Source organism: Schistocerca nitens, chromosome 3 (assembly GCF_023898315.1).
Source record: "Schistocerca nitens isolate TAMUIC-IGC-003100 chromosome 3, iqSchNite1.1, whole genome shotgun sequence".
Classification (NCBI taxonomy): Eukaryota; Metazoa; Arthropoda; class Insecta; order Orthoptera; family Acrididae; genus Schistocerca; species Schistocerca nitens.
The window spans coordinates 431,235,973-431,251,736 of record NC_064616.1 but is presented as its reverse complement, the minus strand read 5'-3'; positions in this window follow the sequence as shown (position 1 = coordinate 431,251,736).

Here is a 15,764-nt window from a genome sequence, read left to right as displayed (position 1 = left end):
GCGTACAAACTTTACAGCCTGGCGGGGATAGCGCCACCAGATATAAGGCGGGAAGTCGCTGCGAACACAGAGAGAAGCAAAGCGAAACTCAACGCTGCTCACCCGCCGTGTGGACACCAACCACGCCCAAGCAGGCTTAAATCCAGGAAGAGCTTTCTCCACCGTCAGTGATACGACAAAACCGGTGGACAATCGGAAACGCAGAGTTCGCATCATGGGTCGTACCTGCGGAAGCCCTCCCACTTCCTGGCGAAAACCTGCAATGGAAAACGTGGATGTCTCTCAACAGACTAAGAAGTGGTGTGCATAGAACAAAGGATAATTTGGCCAAATGAAACTATCTTGGGGACCCATCAACTGTATGCGAATGTGGAGTCGAACAAACCACCAAGCACCCGTACAACTGTCCTCAGTGCCCTGTTTCCTGCACGCTGGAGGACCTACTGTGGACCAGGAACAATGCCAACGAAGCCGCTAATTTTTGGTCTGATTGGATTTAGTTTTTGTAATCTATTTACATAATTATTATTATATGGCTCTATTTGCCTCATATGGTGTCTGTATTTCCTTTGTATGTTTTAATTTTGTAATTTAGTCTGCTTTTTTCTTTTGTCTATTTTAATGCAACGCTTTGGACACAAGTAAATATATAATCCATGGAACATGAAACACACTAACTAACTAACCAGTGCTAAGAGCAGCACAGCCTTGGCAGGCTAGAAGTTTGATGACTAGGAACAGTGAAATTTCATGTATCAGGTAATGGCTTGTGATGGTAGAAAATGCTAACCAAGTCAAGTGCGTTGAGGGAGAGCAGTTGCAATTAGTGAAGTTGTTGTGGATTTCAATGTAACATTGTTTCTTTAAGCATGTTTGAGTCAACTAATCTATCAAAACTTTGCACTTGAGAAGACGTTGTCCACTGATTGCTTTTCCACTGGGGAAATGAACTCCGAATTTTCTCAGCGCGGCTGAGAAAAGGCCACGTCTCTTCATTTTAGTCGTGTGTGTACTCACTGGATTAAGTTACAGGCACGCACATACTGTACAAGCAAATCATTGTTCACTGCAAATCATTGTTCACTGTATCTGTTACACCTCAATGTGGCGGCGGAAGACACGAGTGAAATATCACAAGAGTCTGGAGGAATATGTTTTTATGATCGTGATGAAAGCCCTGAAGTAACGTTCTGGACCATAGACACAGGACATTTCATTCATAACAGGAGATGTGGAAATGTCACCAGTAGAGAAGACTATAACAACGTAAATTAAATGAGCAGATATTTGTGATTTGATGCTGCAGTAGTTAGTTAGCTACTTTGAATCACTGCGCGAATTTCGAAACAGCAGACATTGAGATAAGTGATCGTGGAATAGAAACCCATTTACAATAGTTTAGGGAAAGGTATTTGGACCAAACGATACACCTGCAAGACTCTACAGAGATTACAGGAAAGAAGTTGCTCTGCTTCTAGAAGCAGTTTATCGTATGTCGCAGGAGCAAATAAGGGTACCTATCGAACGCAAAGACGCGCAGGTCACTCCCTTTTTCAAGAAGGGTCGCAAGGTAGATGCACGTAAGGACACATCTATATCGCTGACGTCAATCTCTTCTAGAGGTATGAATCATGCGTTATCGCTACGTATTATGTTGGTTTTGGAGAACGAAAATCTCCTCTATAAGACATCAACACGGTTTCCACAGACGGGGAACTTGCAGAACTCAACATCGTCTGTTTGTTCATAATACCCAGAGCAATGTAGAGATCGGCGCTTATGCTTATACCGTGTTCGTTGACTTTGGGAAGACATATGATGCAGTTCCACATTGTACTTTAGTGAAAAAAAATCGTACTTACGGCGTAACGGATGTTTCTAAGCGTATTCAGACTTTACTTGCAGAGAGAGATCAGCACCTCCATGTTAGTGGAACACAATCCACAAATCTAAAGGTAATTCCAACTGTATCCCAGAAACTATGACAGGGCCGGTACCGTTTATATCAATTGATGACTAATTTGAGAACGTAGGAGACACCACGAGGCTTTTGTCAGATGGTGCGGTTGTTTACAAGGAGGTGGTAACGTCAGAAGACTAGAGTGAACTGCAGGGAGACCTGCAGTAGACCGGTGTTTCATGCGCAGAATGACAGTTGATCCTAAGCGTAAAGAAACATTAACGAGTAACTACAGTTGCACGCAGACAGACACAGTAATACCGTCTTCTTCACAGCACCCAGTAACGCACTAATATGCCGATGTCCGTGTGCCACGCCTCTAACAATGGGTATAATCCTATCCTGATTGACCGCATCCTGCATAGGAAACAAAAATTGAAAACTGTACACCTTGTCTATGTTTCCTCTGTTGCCTCTTCCACTGTTTGCATGTATAATACCATCCCCAGGACGGGTGTCACAGGGTGTAGCAAATACACTGAAATCCTGGAACTATATTATTTCCTAATACATGAAGAATACAGCCCAGTGTATTTTCAGTAGCAAAGAAAAGACCAAATTGCTGGCCAACAGTGGTGTGTGCAAAATTATTTGTCATTGTTATGGTAAGTTTTATATTAGTCATTCAGGCAGACACATAGTAACTTGGCTTGATGCATATGAACGCAGGTGGATGTTGCAGAACTATGAGTCCACATCTGGTGAGCATTTACTGATTGAGTTGCCATAACTACCAGCCACAGTCCCACGTTCTTCTCTTAGCAAAAAAAGCCTAAAAATCAACCTTTTTGAAGCCCTAGAAATCAACAAGCAACCAGCGTACAGTCCTCATTCAATCTTAAATAACCAAACACAGCTTAAAACTTCCTCTCTTCTAAACTTCACGTAATCCTCACAGTCTTCCGTTACTTCACAAACTGTTTGTTCCTTCATATTCCCCCATGTTCCTTATTTATTCATTTATTTTTATTTTATTGTGATTGTCAGTGTACTCCATATACGAGGGTTGCTCAGAAAGTAATGCACCGCATTTCTTCCTCAGCCGGAAACAATGCTACGATGGCGAAGCGTTATGTCCGTATTATTTTAAGTCTCCTGAGCGAGCGCGCCAAGTTTCCGTCACTTCCGACAGACAGCGTATCTGCAGGACAGTTTCAAATTGGTGTCTGTAGTGATGAACGTGACAAGCAACGTGCCATCATTGAATTTCTCACTGCAGAAAAAGAAACTGTGGGAAATATTTACAAACGCTTGTGTAAAGCCTATCGAGCATCTACTGTCGACAGAAGTACAGTTTAGGCGCTGGGCACGGACGTTGAGGTCATCAGAAGGCGGGTCGGCGGAGCTCCGCGATTTGCAGTGGTCGGGGAGACCATCCACGGCTGTCACACCTAACATGTTGCAGCGAGCTGATGTTTGTCATTGGCGAGGACAAACGCATTGCAATTCGGCAGTTGGCGCTGCATCTGTCAGTCAGAAAAGAAAGTGTGAATGGAATAATCCGCACTCTTGGATATTCAAAAGCGTGTGCAAGATGATCCCCGCGGTGTCTAACGGTGGATCACAAATCGCACAGAAAAAGCATTTGTCTTGATTTGTCGCAAAGTTTTGTAGCTAAGGGGAAGGCCTTCTTGTCCCGGATTGTGACAGGTGATGAACACATCGTAAAAAAGTGTTGGACAGTGTAACCCCATCCACCCTAGCCCCTTCGGAGTCCCACTTCTTTGGGCCATTATACAATGCCATTCGTGGAGACGTTTTAAGGGCGATGAGGAGGTGATTGCCGCAGTGAAGCACTGGCTTCGTCACCAGGACGAGGATTGATATCGACAGAGCATTCACGGCCTTGTTTCGCGATGGAGGAAAGCCATAGAACGGAATGGAGACGACGTGGATAAATAGGGTGTGTAGATAAACACCATTATTATGTTCAATAAAGAATTTTTGACGAAAAAAATGCTGTGTACTACGTCTTGAAGTAGTTTTGTCAAGTACTAATTTTGTTTTATTTACTTGGTTTGTATATTGAATGTACACAGAATATCTCGGGTTTTGTTGTTAATGCTTTATATTTATTCATTGTTCAGCTTTCTACATTATGCAATATGAAAGATGATGTTTACTGTTTGGTTGTGTCTCAGTTTAGATGACTAAAATTTTCTCGAATGTTGTTTACAGAACGATGTAGCTTTCTAGACGATTATAGTTTAAGTCTGATCGTGGCCTTGTGAGCCGAAAACCGGTTAACTGGAACAAATAAAGCCTATAGAACATACACAATATAGAGCTTTTCATTTATTGGCGAAAAAATGTAACATGCTACTTATGAACAGGCAAAGAACTTAACTACTGCACCATTATATTATTGGCGGAATACAGTATTTTTAATAAAATTCATTACCAAAAGTGTTTTGTGAAAGTCACAAACTTGTTGATATTGCACATACAGATAACATTGTATGGCCAACACGATTTAATTTCATTACACCTGACGTAGTGATGAGTAGCCAATAAGCGATTGAAGACTATGCTACAAGTCATAAATGAGTTGTAGAGAAACGCCAAATACGAGTGTGAGACGAAGTTGATTTGTTTGATTCCAAATCTAGCAATGTTGCGAAAGTCTTGAAACTAGCTGCCTCAGAAACTCAGTAACGATACGGTTAACTTGACTGATTTGTATGTGATACTATATGAACATATCTTAATTCAAAAATAACTAGCTCAATGGTGATGAAAATATATGTTAGAAATCGGATTGTGGAAATAAATAATTATTTTTATGAACAAGAGACGATATATTCATGTGCAACCCTAAATTAATGGTTTCCTACTATAAGAACAAAATTCAGTAGTTCTCATTGCTCACAAAGAGGGAATATTGTAGAAAATTAACATTATCCAGTAGGAAAGGTGAGCGTGCGTGAGTGCCTGTATTAGCAATAAGAAAAGTCAATGAAAAGTCAGAGGAGATAGCCTGTTCTATTTTACTGAAAGGACCGCGAGGGCGCAGCAGTGCCTGGGAACTGTCGCTGCAGGCAAGAAATTTACTACCTGACCATCCAAACAAAAGGACGACCGGGTCTGAGTGAGGCGGCCGTAAGCTCCCCGTGGCTCGGACGCACCTGTAACTGTTTCACAACGTCGTACTAAATGCTGTATACGGTTCACTTTTACCAACAGTGTACTTTTTTAACGATTGTGAGCATTCGTTCTGACTGTGTGAGGGACGAGTAAGCGGAGAATAACGCGCGTCTTGCCGCTGATTACACAACCTTGGTCTCCGGAAAAATCGAAAACGGCATCAACATCTCCCCATGTCATCCAAAGACATAAATAGTATTTTTGTTTTGGCCTCAAAAAGAAACATGTGTTAAAGCTTATAATGTAACTGCTGATTACAGTGATGTAATCCTTCAATGTCTTTATCACGAACGCTAAAGCACTTGGAGCTGGTGATGAACGTCTAGGCTGCATACGATACGTCTGTGACATTCGACGTCTCGACCATATTTCACCACGCTAAGCACAGCGTTCCCAGCAATATACAGATACGCGCAGAGATTATAACACTCTGTATCTCTTTCGCCGTCTCACAAACGTGTACAGTCATTCTATCTCTCCTCGACCTCAACTCTCTTGTCTGAACAGCACAGCAGAGTCACACGTTCCTGTCAGAGTAAAATCGCTTCAAAGCTACTCCCTCTCCCTCACCCAGCTGCCTCCTCTAAGTCATTTTAAGTAGCTGACACTATACTCTAGAACGATCTTCCTCACTACATCAGAGAACTAATTAACGTTCCCAACTTCATACGGCAACTCAGGCCATATTTACTACAACAACAAATATATCTGCATTTGTTCAGACTGTGTTACAACTAAGTAACTTTCTCTCCCAAGAGAGGTTTTTTTCCTTTGTCAAAGCCCTAACCTGGTGCAGTCTGAATGTCTATCTCCCAATACTCGTTGTCATAAAATACCACTTTTGTACATCCATAAAAACGTTTTGTAACTTCCACTGTCACTACTCCAATCACTATGCATAGTAGTAATATTGCTAGCATTGCTAACGTTTGACATTAGTCAAAGCTAATATTGTAAATGACATTAGAAAAATTGAAGTAGTATTTCAAATAATTTTTATGTATTACTATGATTTCACTAGTAAATCACATAAAATTATTGCCTTTTACGAAGCACGATGCGTAAAATTCTCGTCCGATGCAAGAGAAGGCCTTGAGATACTAGTCTGATCTGATTAAATAATTAAATAAACAATAAATAAATGGGTGACGCTCATCCATTACGCATCACAAGAATTGTAAAAGACTTCCGGCACTATTTTTCAACATATAAGAAAGTTGGGGTCAAGTTCCTCGGAAACATCTCAAGAATGGACAACAAAAATTGACTAACAAAGATAACCTTGAGCGCAAGTTCCCTAAAACTCAATGATGTTTACGGCATTCAACGTCCCGCATACTGTCTATCATACAACCACAATATTGGCTGCTAAAGACAACAGCGTGCGGGACTCGAGGTCTCCACTGGTGAGCACAGCATGAGGCTACGGAGCGTAGTTGAACTGCTTAGTCAAGGACTAACTCACAACAGTGCTACATTGACCAGTGGTAAAGCAAAGCTATGGCAACGTAAACAAAGCAAACATTACGTTATATCTACAAAAACAGTTGCCGATGTTTACATTTCCTCAGTTAGGAACCCAAGGAATTTCGAATAGTTAAAAAGAAGTGACATGAAATATTACCATTCCTGCAATATGAGTCAGTGGAGTTTGTGGTGTTATATACTCTCGACTGTGTGGACAATGTACGTGAGGAGGACAATTATGACGACACGTGCTTGACAAGTGCAAGTGATGCTGAAACAGGTGTCGAACCATGTACTTCGTCATCCTTGTCGGACAGGGAGCCACAAGTACCGTCTCCAGTGAAATGAAGTAAAATAGAATGGTTCTGCAACGAGGGGGTACTAAACCTAATTACGTACGTGGAAGATCACCCGCAGCATAGTAAAAATAAAGATATCAAGTAAGTCAGCAGCGATATGACCGTGTAGTGCTTAAGAAAAACGAAGGATATTGAAGGGAGGACAAGGCGCACTTGTTACAACAACTGGTGTCTGCGCTTTTCAAGGTTGTTCGATACAGTTTACAGGATGTGCATGAGTGTGACTTACTACGTTATATACATCAAATTGCGCGCGGTAAAGGTTACAGTGATTTAAAGGAAAGCCGTGGTTTGTTGCATAACTTCAAACAGTGCTACAGAATTTGAAGAAGTAAGATAACGAAATTTCAAACAAAGCACAGAAAACTGCGGAATTGATCCAAGAATTTATAGATGAAACAAGCAATCTTATTCCATCGTTCAGTAAGGAATCTGTTTTCAATTTCGACTAATCGGGATTTGATGAGGAAATGTAAATAAAAGGAACCCTGGAAATTAGAGGTACCAAGAGAGTTGAGTCAAGATCAATTAACATCAATGTCTTAACGCATTGGCATAGAATTATACCGAGTGTTAATCTGGGTGGTAAATTGACTGGAAAGTTATTTATTGTGCCGAGGGGAGTTGGAGGTCCTCTGCCCCCTACGATTCTTTCTTGTGTGCGTGATCTTTCGAGGGTAGTAATGAAAGAAAGCAAGAGTGGGATAATGGGCGGAAGAGAATTATGACTATGGTATGAGCACTGCTTTTGGCCAATATCTGGTGAAAATAACTTGCTTTTGCTTGATTCCTGGTCTGCGTATGAAAATCATACTATTTTATCCCTCCTCAAAAGTGTGTGACAATGCATTTCACACGACCTGGAACTACTGGACAAATGCAGTATCTGGATGTTTGTTTTTTCCGTGTCTATAACGCATATCATTGCACTCCGTGCAGCTACGCCTTAAAGGATAGCCAGTTTCACGATAAGCTCTACGATAGACTGCTTGGCCTTCAGCTGCATGCCATCACATTCCATCAGCTCTTATTACCTCGTTACACCAGTATAGTTCTGTGGATACCTAGCTGAACATCCCTCACGGTTTGTGGCTCCCAAAGAGTTCACCTTTGATCTTGATGGTGCGAACCTTTGTGATTACTGGGTAGCGCTATTTTTCAATCGATGTTCACAGTGCTAGTTAAAGGTTTGTTTCGAACATTTCTTGAATGCCGACGTTGTGCATTTTGCGAAGTGCAAGTCGTACATCCCATAGATGGTTGATCTCTGCATATCCCTGACACTCATTTTCTGTCGCCCTTCTAATGCAATTGGTGAGTCATTAGCAGCTAATATTTTTCCTGTCATGGTGGTTGCAGTAGGTACTGGGAGATGAAAAACCTTGCACAGGATAGAGTAGCATGGAGAGCTGCATCAAACCAGTCTCTGGACTGAAGACCACAACAACAACATGGTGGTTAACACAACACTTTCAAATGAACCTTGCTAAAGACTCAGCTTGAGACCTCGCACTCAAGGGGTTCCTTGCAAGAAAATAAATCACTTTATGATGACCAGCAACTCGTATGAAAAATAGTTTACAAACACCAAGAGAAATGAGGATTACAGAATGTGGTTTACAAGAAACAGAGGCAGATATATTTCAGATGTTCCAGGAGTCAGACGAAGCACCCAGAAACGAAAAGCTTTGAACGGGAGAGAAGGAAGATGCAGCTAGCACGAGAGTGAAGAGATATTGCCAGCAAAGACAAATGACATGAAAGGTGATTCAAGTTGCCCATGCAAGCTAAATGTGATTCTACAAATATGCAAGGAATATTACTTTATACTGATCATTTTCTCTGTCATTAGGAATGAAAAATATGGTATTAAATCCATGCAAAGAAATGCATGCAACAGCAAAGTATGACTTAAAACATGGTATAAAAGAACAGTACATTCAGACTTTTAATGGAAAATATCAGTAGTGTCCAGGAACATTAAGAGAAATATGAACGGTTGATGAACGAAATAACTGATGGGAAGAAACGAAAAACATGAAAAGCTATAGGAAAGCGAGAACGGAGGTGGAGTCCAGACGAACATTATATTAACGATTAATTTTATGTCCATCGGTTACGACCAAAATTAGAACAAGAAGAAAAGTGTAGAAAGAAGATGTTTAATTCTTGTGCGATCTTTGGAGAACAATATAATTTTAAGGAAGTTGAGGAACAACCTTACGTTTTCACACTCGTGTTCGCCTACCACACTAAGATTTCACTACAAAGCTGGGTCCAACATAGCTCACATAATTTGTCGTTCAGGTTGTTGTCACATACAGCTTTCCTTTAGGTAAACTGTCTGGTAAATAAACATGGTTTCCTTTCGTTTTGAAATAAGACACTACTGTTGCTTCACTTTACCCAGTAACAAGAAAAGCCACACCGAGTAATTTATACAGAGGAATCCCTCCATTCTTTTTTTTTCAGTGACAAAAGTAGACGGAAGCTGTTGCTGGGAGAGCGAGGTCTTCCCTCCGCTCTGCGGTGGTCTCACATGCATATGCAGAGGCCAAAGCGCAATTAGGAGAAGAGACTGTGTGAGGCTAGCTCCCCAGAAGACGGAAGAAATTTCAAGAGGAGCAGCAGGGACACATTTTTACGATCCTCGGCGGACTTGTGTCGGCCGTTCCACAAGTAGGATAATACAATTACATTCCATTACAAAGAGTGGCGTGCCGTGGGCCGGCCGCAGCAATCTGCCGTCGCCGGCCCAAACAGTAATGAACGAGAATTACAACGCCAGCCGTCTGCCCGACACTCATTACACCTGGCCATTCTTTTGTTTCCGCCATCGCCCGAGGCCGCACTAATCTAGTTTCGTAAAATTATAACCAGCCTTCTGTGTTTTAATTAAAGTTAAAAATTAGAAAGATTTAGGATTAATTCGGTGTTCACCCAGTGCTCACCGTCAATTTCCGTGGAATTCCTGCGCAGGACATTACTTATCGTGCAGACCAAAAGAAATTTTAAAATGTCTTATGGAGGCTGATCGAGTGGAGCGCAGAGGACTCAAAATGTTACAACGCTGGTATATTAAATTTTGTGAATCTCATACCCGACTCGCATTGTATTGAGTTGCAAGAAAAGTAGTGTATAATTCATGCTGGTGAAAAATTTAGATTGGAAATAATCTGCAGTCTTGATAACAAAGCTGAGGAGTTCGGTATCCCGCAACTACGTATTGGTGCCTATGATATAAAACATTCTCTTAATTTTTTCCACAATGGTGGGAAATTATTTATTGTAAATACAAGTTGACTACACTCATTCAGTTTGAGGGGCCAGAGTATGAAATCCAAACTTCTGCAGACAGGTGAGACAAAATGGACGGTAAGATCTATTTCACTGTAAAACACCAAAATGAAAATTAAATAAGTTACGAAAACGAGCAGGGAAAATCTCAGCATCAGAATCCAAGTTTTGACTGTCCGGGTGGAAAGAAGAAATCTGGCACTGATTGGAATCTATGCACCTGAAGAGGGAAAAATTGCCGAGTCATCAGATTTTTACAATTTCTTCCAAGACATACTAGATAAATATAACAATAAACACCTCTGGAGTCCTAAATGCTTGAGTGGGACATATTTCCACCTCAGGAGTAGTGGGTACAGTGGGGAAGAAAACTATAAACGAAAACGGAGAGTTGTAAGGAGATTTAGAAGTTCTTTACAGATTATAAATGAAAAAATATAGTTTCTTAAAAAAGGGAAAACTTTAGTAAGAGTCACCGGAATGTTTAGATGATACGATAATTATTTAGTAATATTCCAAATCGACATGTTCAAGGAAAGAAACGAGCACAGAAATTTACGTAAAGAACGAACCAGTGATTAAGTTTATGTAGTATATTTCCTTAATCTGCTTGACGAGGACTCTGTCAGGGACCTGTATCAATACACCTGCAGCGTACGTTATCAGTAAAAGTTCTGATTTAGCATCGATGGTACTATCTAAGAAAAGCAATAACAAAGGCTGTTGATGATTTACTGAATAAGATGACAAAGATACGGTGAAAAGGGGGCCTTAAAGTCTAGACACCAGATGCTGAAGCGACAATAAAGCACCAACGTAAAGCTTTTCTGGGGTGCGTTAACAACCTGGCAAAATAAAATCATCATATCTACAAATAGGACAGAAAGATTGCCCGTACGGTGGTAAAAGAAGCCCACAAAGAATCTTGAGCGTGGCTTATAAGTATAATCAAAGATGAAGACAGCGGCAGAAACGAGTAACCCGCAAGACGACAAAGCACACAGAGAAACAGTAGAGATAAGTAACTGGACAGCAGCAATGTGTCGAACACTAAAATTATCCTCTGTATTCAGATGGGAAGAAAGAAAACGAGCCAATGGAAAATAGACTCGAGAAGTGCAGGCTATTTAGGCATAGAAGAGGTGACGAAGGCTCCAAGGCCTTGAGGAACAAGAAATTTACATTCATGGAAGGATCAACAGTGAACTTCTAAAATACTGTGGAATTTATTTCTATCTGAGACTAATAAATGTATTTAATACGTGGTGAAAAATGTTCCAAACCAAGAACATAGTAGCAAGCAGGATGTATCGCTGTTTAAAGTAGGAGTTAGAATTAATTGTCAGAATTATACAGGGATAAGCTTATTGGACGCAGCATACAAGATTTACGCTAGGATCCTTAATGAATAGCAGGATTCTTATTAAATTTTAAAAACCCCTGAAGCGATGTAGATGACTATGAGCCAACTAATTTAGTATGAAATACATGGGGCCACAAAAGTCGGAAAAGACCCCAAAAGTAGAGATCAAACATAGAATACGTGACGCCATCAGATGGCGTAGCTCGCCGCATGTGCAGCGGTCGGGCTTGTCGATCCTACCCTTGATGGTAGGGGGCAGTACTGTACGAGGTGCGGCTAGAAAAAAACCGGACTGATGCTGGAAAAAACATTTATTTACAATTATTTACAATTTCATGTTATCTCCTTCAATGTACTCTCCTCCTCGGTCTCTACACCGCTCCATACGAATTTTCCACTGTTCATAGCAATGCTGCAGATCATTTTCGGTAAGTCCATACATTACTTCCGTCGCTTTTTCTTTTACTGCTTCAACAGTCTCAAATCTAGTTCCTTTCAAAGCTGACTTGACTTTAGGGAAAAGAAAAAAGTCACAGGGGGCCAAATCAGGTGAGTAGGGTGGATGATCTAAGATGGGAATGTTGTGTTTTGCCAAAAACGTCTTCACTGACAACGCACTGTGAGCTGGGGCATTGTCTTGGTGAAGGATCCATGACTTTTTTCTCCACAAATCGTTCCGTTTTCTCCGTACTCGCTCACGTAGGGTAGCCAGGACGCTAATGTAGTAATGCTGATTCACTGTTTGTCCCTCTGGTACCCAGTCAATGTGCACAATCCCTTTGATGTCAAAAAAAAAACAATCATCATTGCCTTGAATTTCGATTTTGACATTCGTGCTTTTTTTTTGTCGTGGAGAACCAGGAGTTTTCCAATGCATCGATTGGCGTTTAGTTTCGGGATCGTAAGTAACAAACCACGATTCATCGCAAGTAATAACATTTTGTAAGAAGGTGGGATCACTTTCAATGTTTTCCAGGATGTCAGAACAAATCATTCTTCGGCGTTCCTTCTGTTCAATTGTGAGACACTTTGGAACCATTTTTGAACACACTTTGTTCATGTTGAAACTTTCATGAAGAATCTGCCTAACACTTTCCTTGTCAACTCCTGTTAACTCAGACACTGCTCTGATTGTTAAACGGCGATCTTGTCGAACAAGTATACCGAGTTTTTCAATGTTTGCATCAGTTTTTGCTGACAATGGACTGCCAGTGCGAGTGTCATCACTGGTGTCTTCGCGGCCATCTTTAAATCGTTTAAACCACTCAAACACTTGTGTTCGCGATAAACAATCATCGCCGTACACTTGTTGTAACATTACAAACGTTTCACTTGCAGATTTTCCTAGTTTGAAACAAAATTTGATGTTAACACGCTGTTCTTTCTGTACACTCAACATTTTCCGACGCACAGACAAAACGTCAACTACTTAAAACAGACGCCACGGGCAGACTGAGTGCAGGACGCAGATGAAACTCGAGCAGTAGGCGGAGCGAGAGTCACGTGACAGGCCACGCGACTTTCAGCATTATTGCATTCGTTTTATTGTTTCACCAGTACTAGTCCGGTTTTTTTCTAGCCACACCTCGTACATTGCTCTAATAGGGAACTCTGCTTTCGCTCTTGCGTTATCCGATATAATACGGTAGTGCTCACGGTATGGTAGTATAAGATAACGATGAATCACTTTACATTTACGAAAACAGAGCAGCCTAGCGGAGAGATGCGTAAAACTGTCCTCAACCAGCTACAGTAGGATCGACAGGCCTAACCGCTGCATGTGTAGCGACTCGAGTCATCTTGGAACAGCATGCTTTCAGCATTTGTAGTCCTATTTAGGTGTTCTTCCCGAGATTTGTGGTCCCATGTGTCTCCTGTTAAATTACTCGTCTCACCGTCATCTACGTCGCTCCGAAGGTCTCTAAACGTTAATAAGAATCACCCTATACATACGATTTACTGCTTGCATGGAAAAGCACGTTTCATACTGTTACTAAAATTATCTGAAAGGCTACTCTGAACTGGGTTTTATGTTCAAACGCTGTCACATTTTTAAGGAAGGACTGACTAGAAAAAAGGAATTTACCTTCCAAGCAAAATAGCCGGACATTACAAACTGACAACATGCACGGATAAAACTAACAAAATGAGTTTAACAGAATGGGATCCAAGAAGAACAAAAACAGTGGTGAACAATACAGTAGCAGAACAGGTTAGCCATGTAGAATCAGACATAGACCAGGAAGTAGCAAAACCTGGAAACATGTGTGGAACAATAAACAGATATTTTTTTTACTATAAAGATACAGCGACGAGCCACTTTTTTTTAATGCGTTTTATTTATGCCAATATGCATTCCGGGTTTGCACCCATCTTCAGCTGGCAAATTACATGTATCTTCAGTTTCTACAGTGGTAAAAAATCGACAGCAGTTTGGATGCTGCAACTGTCGATATTTTACCCATGTAGAAACTGAAGATACATGTCATTTGCCAGCTGAAGATGGGTGCAAACCCGAAATGCATATTGGCGTGAATAAAACGCATAAAAAAAAGTGGCTGGTCGCTGTATTTTTATAGTAAAAATATCATTATCCACGGCCACGGAGCTCAACAATCCAAATAAAAATGGACAAATTGTTAATAAACAGATACCTTAGAAAAAATTACAAAAATTAACATTCATGAAGTTTCATAAAGAATGGCCGTCACCATACCACTCTACGGAAGTGAGTCATAGGCCATTTATGAAGGAAAACGAATTAAGGACCACAAAGCGTTCATGAGATTCCCTAGGGATGTGAAAGGCTGTAGTAGAGTAAACAGATTAAGAAATAAAAACCTTAGGCAGGAATTAAACGTGCTAAACGTAAGGAAAAAACTGAAATCAACAGAAGAAGACAGAGTTCACGTCTCGACATAATACACAATGGCACACAACTTTACAAAATCACAAATGATAATCCGGTAGGCCAATGAAGTCTCGGATGGCCAAGGGAAAGATGGGCATCATAACAGGCAAAGGACTTACACCTGAAGTACGGTAGGAGAATACGTATCACAGCAAAATTTGAGGGCTTCAGGAAAGAAACTGCCGTAGATGTTGATACAGTTCTCGACATATTTTCCGAGACAACATAAAATGACAAATTTCGGAGTGATGATTCACAAATGACATACCCTGTCACTTGATGAGGAAGAACCACATTAACTGAACAAATTTGCGTTATAGATGACCTCTGGAATGACAGAGTAAGATAATGAACACGTCAGCTGTTTTTATTGGATCATTCGCCACCGGTTGCTGGCTGTTAGAAGCCCATCCTCAACTGTATAAGAACCGTGAGGCGCGAGGCCAACGCACACGGAACACCAAACTGCTGGCAGGTGACAGGGGCTCGTATAGCCGAGATGGGGAATATTTCATACCTCAGCTTTACGTGCGGCTGTCACCGGTCCGCAGGCTAGTGTTCGATGTGCGGTGGCCACACGCCTCACGATTCTGCTACAATTGAGGATAGGCTTCTAATAGCCTGAAATCTGTCGTGATTGAACCAATAAGAATACTTGCAACTGAAGCGGTTTGTTATCTGATTCTACCATGATTCTCAGTTGCAGATGTCCTTTTAACCAAATCTGGAAAGGCTTTGCGAAAGAAAAGTATAAAATTAACAATATCTATATAGCCAACATTAATACAACTACTCCCCAGCAAGCCCAACAACGTACAGTAGTACGTTTCACGGGAACAGCATCATAGAAAAATGCAAATTTATTTCGTATTATCAAACTGCCAATAAGTTCATCCAGAAACAACAACCTACAGAATAAATGCATGCATAATATGAATAAAGAGTGTCTATTATAGGATACATTTAGCCAGGAATTTACAATCGTAGCCGTTTTTCTTAATCCCGTTCCTGCAGATTATAAACGGGAAGAAATTTTAGTACCGGGTACAGAGAACATGTAGGAGGAATTAGATAAAAAGTCGAAACAGGCAGCTCAAGAAGAAAACGGACAGTCCGCATTAGCTTGTAACTTAGCTGAAAGTGAAAAAATATCCACCGATATTCAAAAGAAAATTACTGATGTTATTTTATTCCCCCACGTCTGATCAAACTTATATTGGCACTTAATATCAATACCTCTGTCTGTTAAGAAACACACTAACG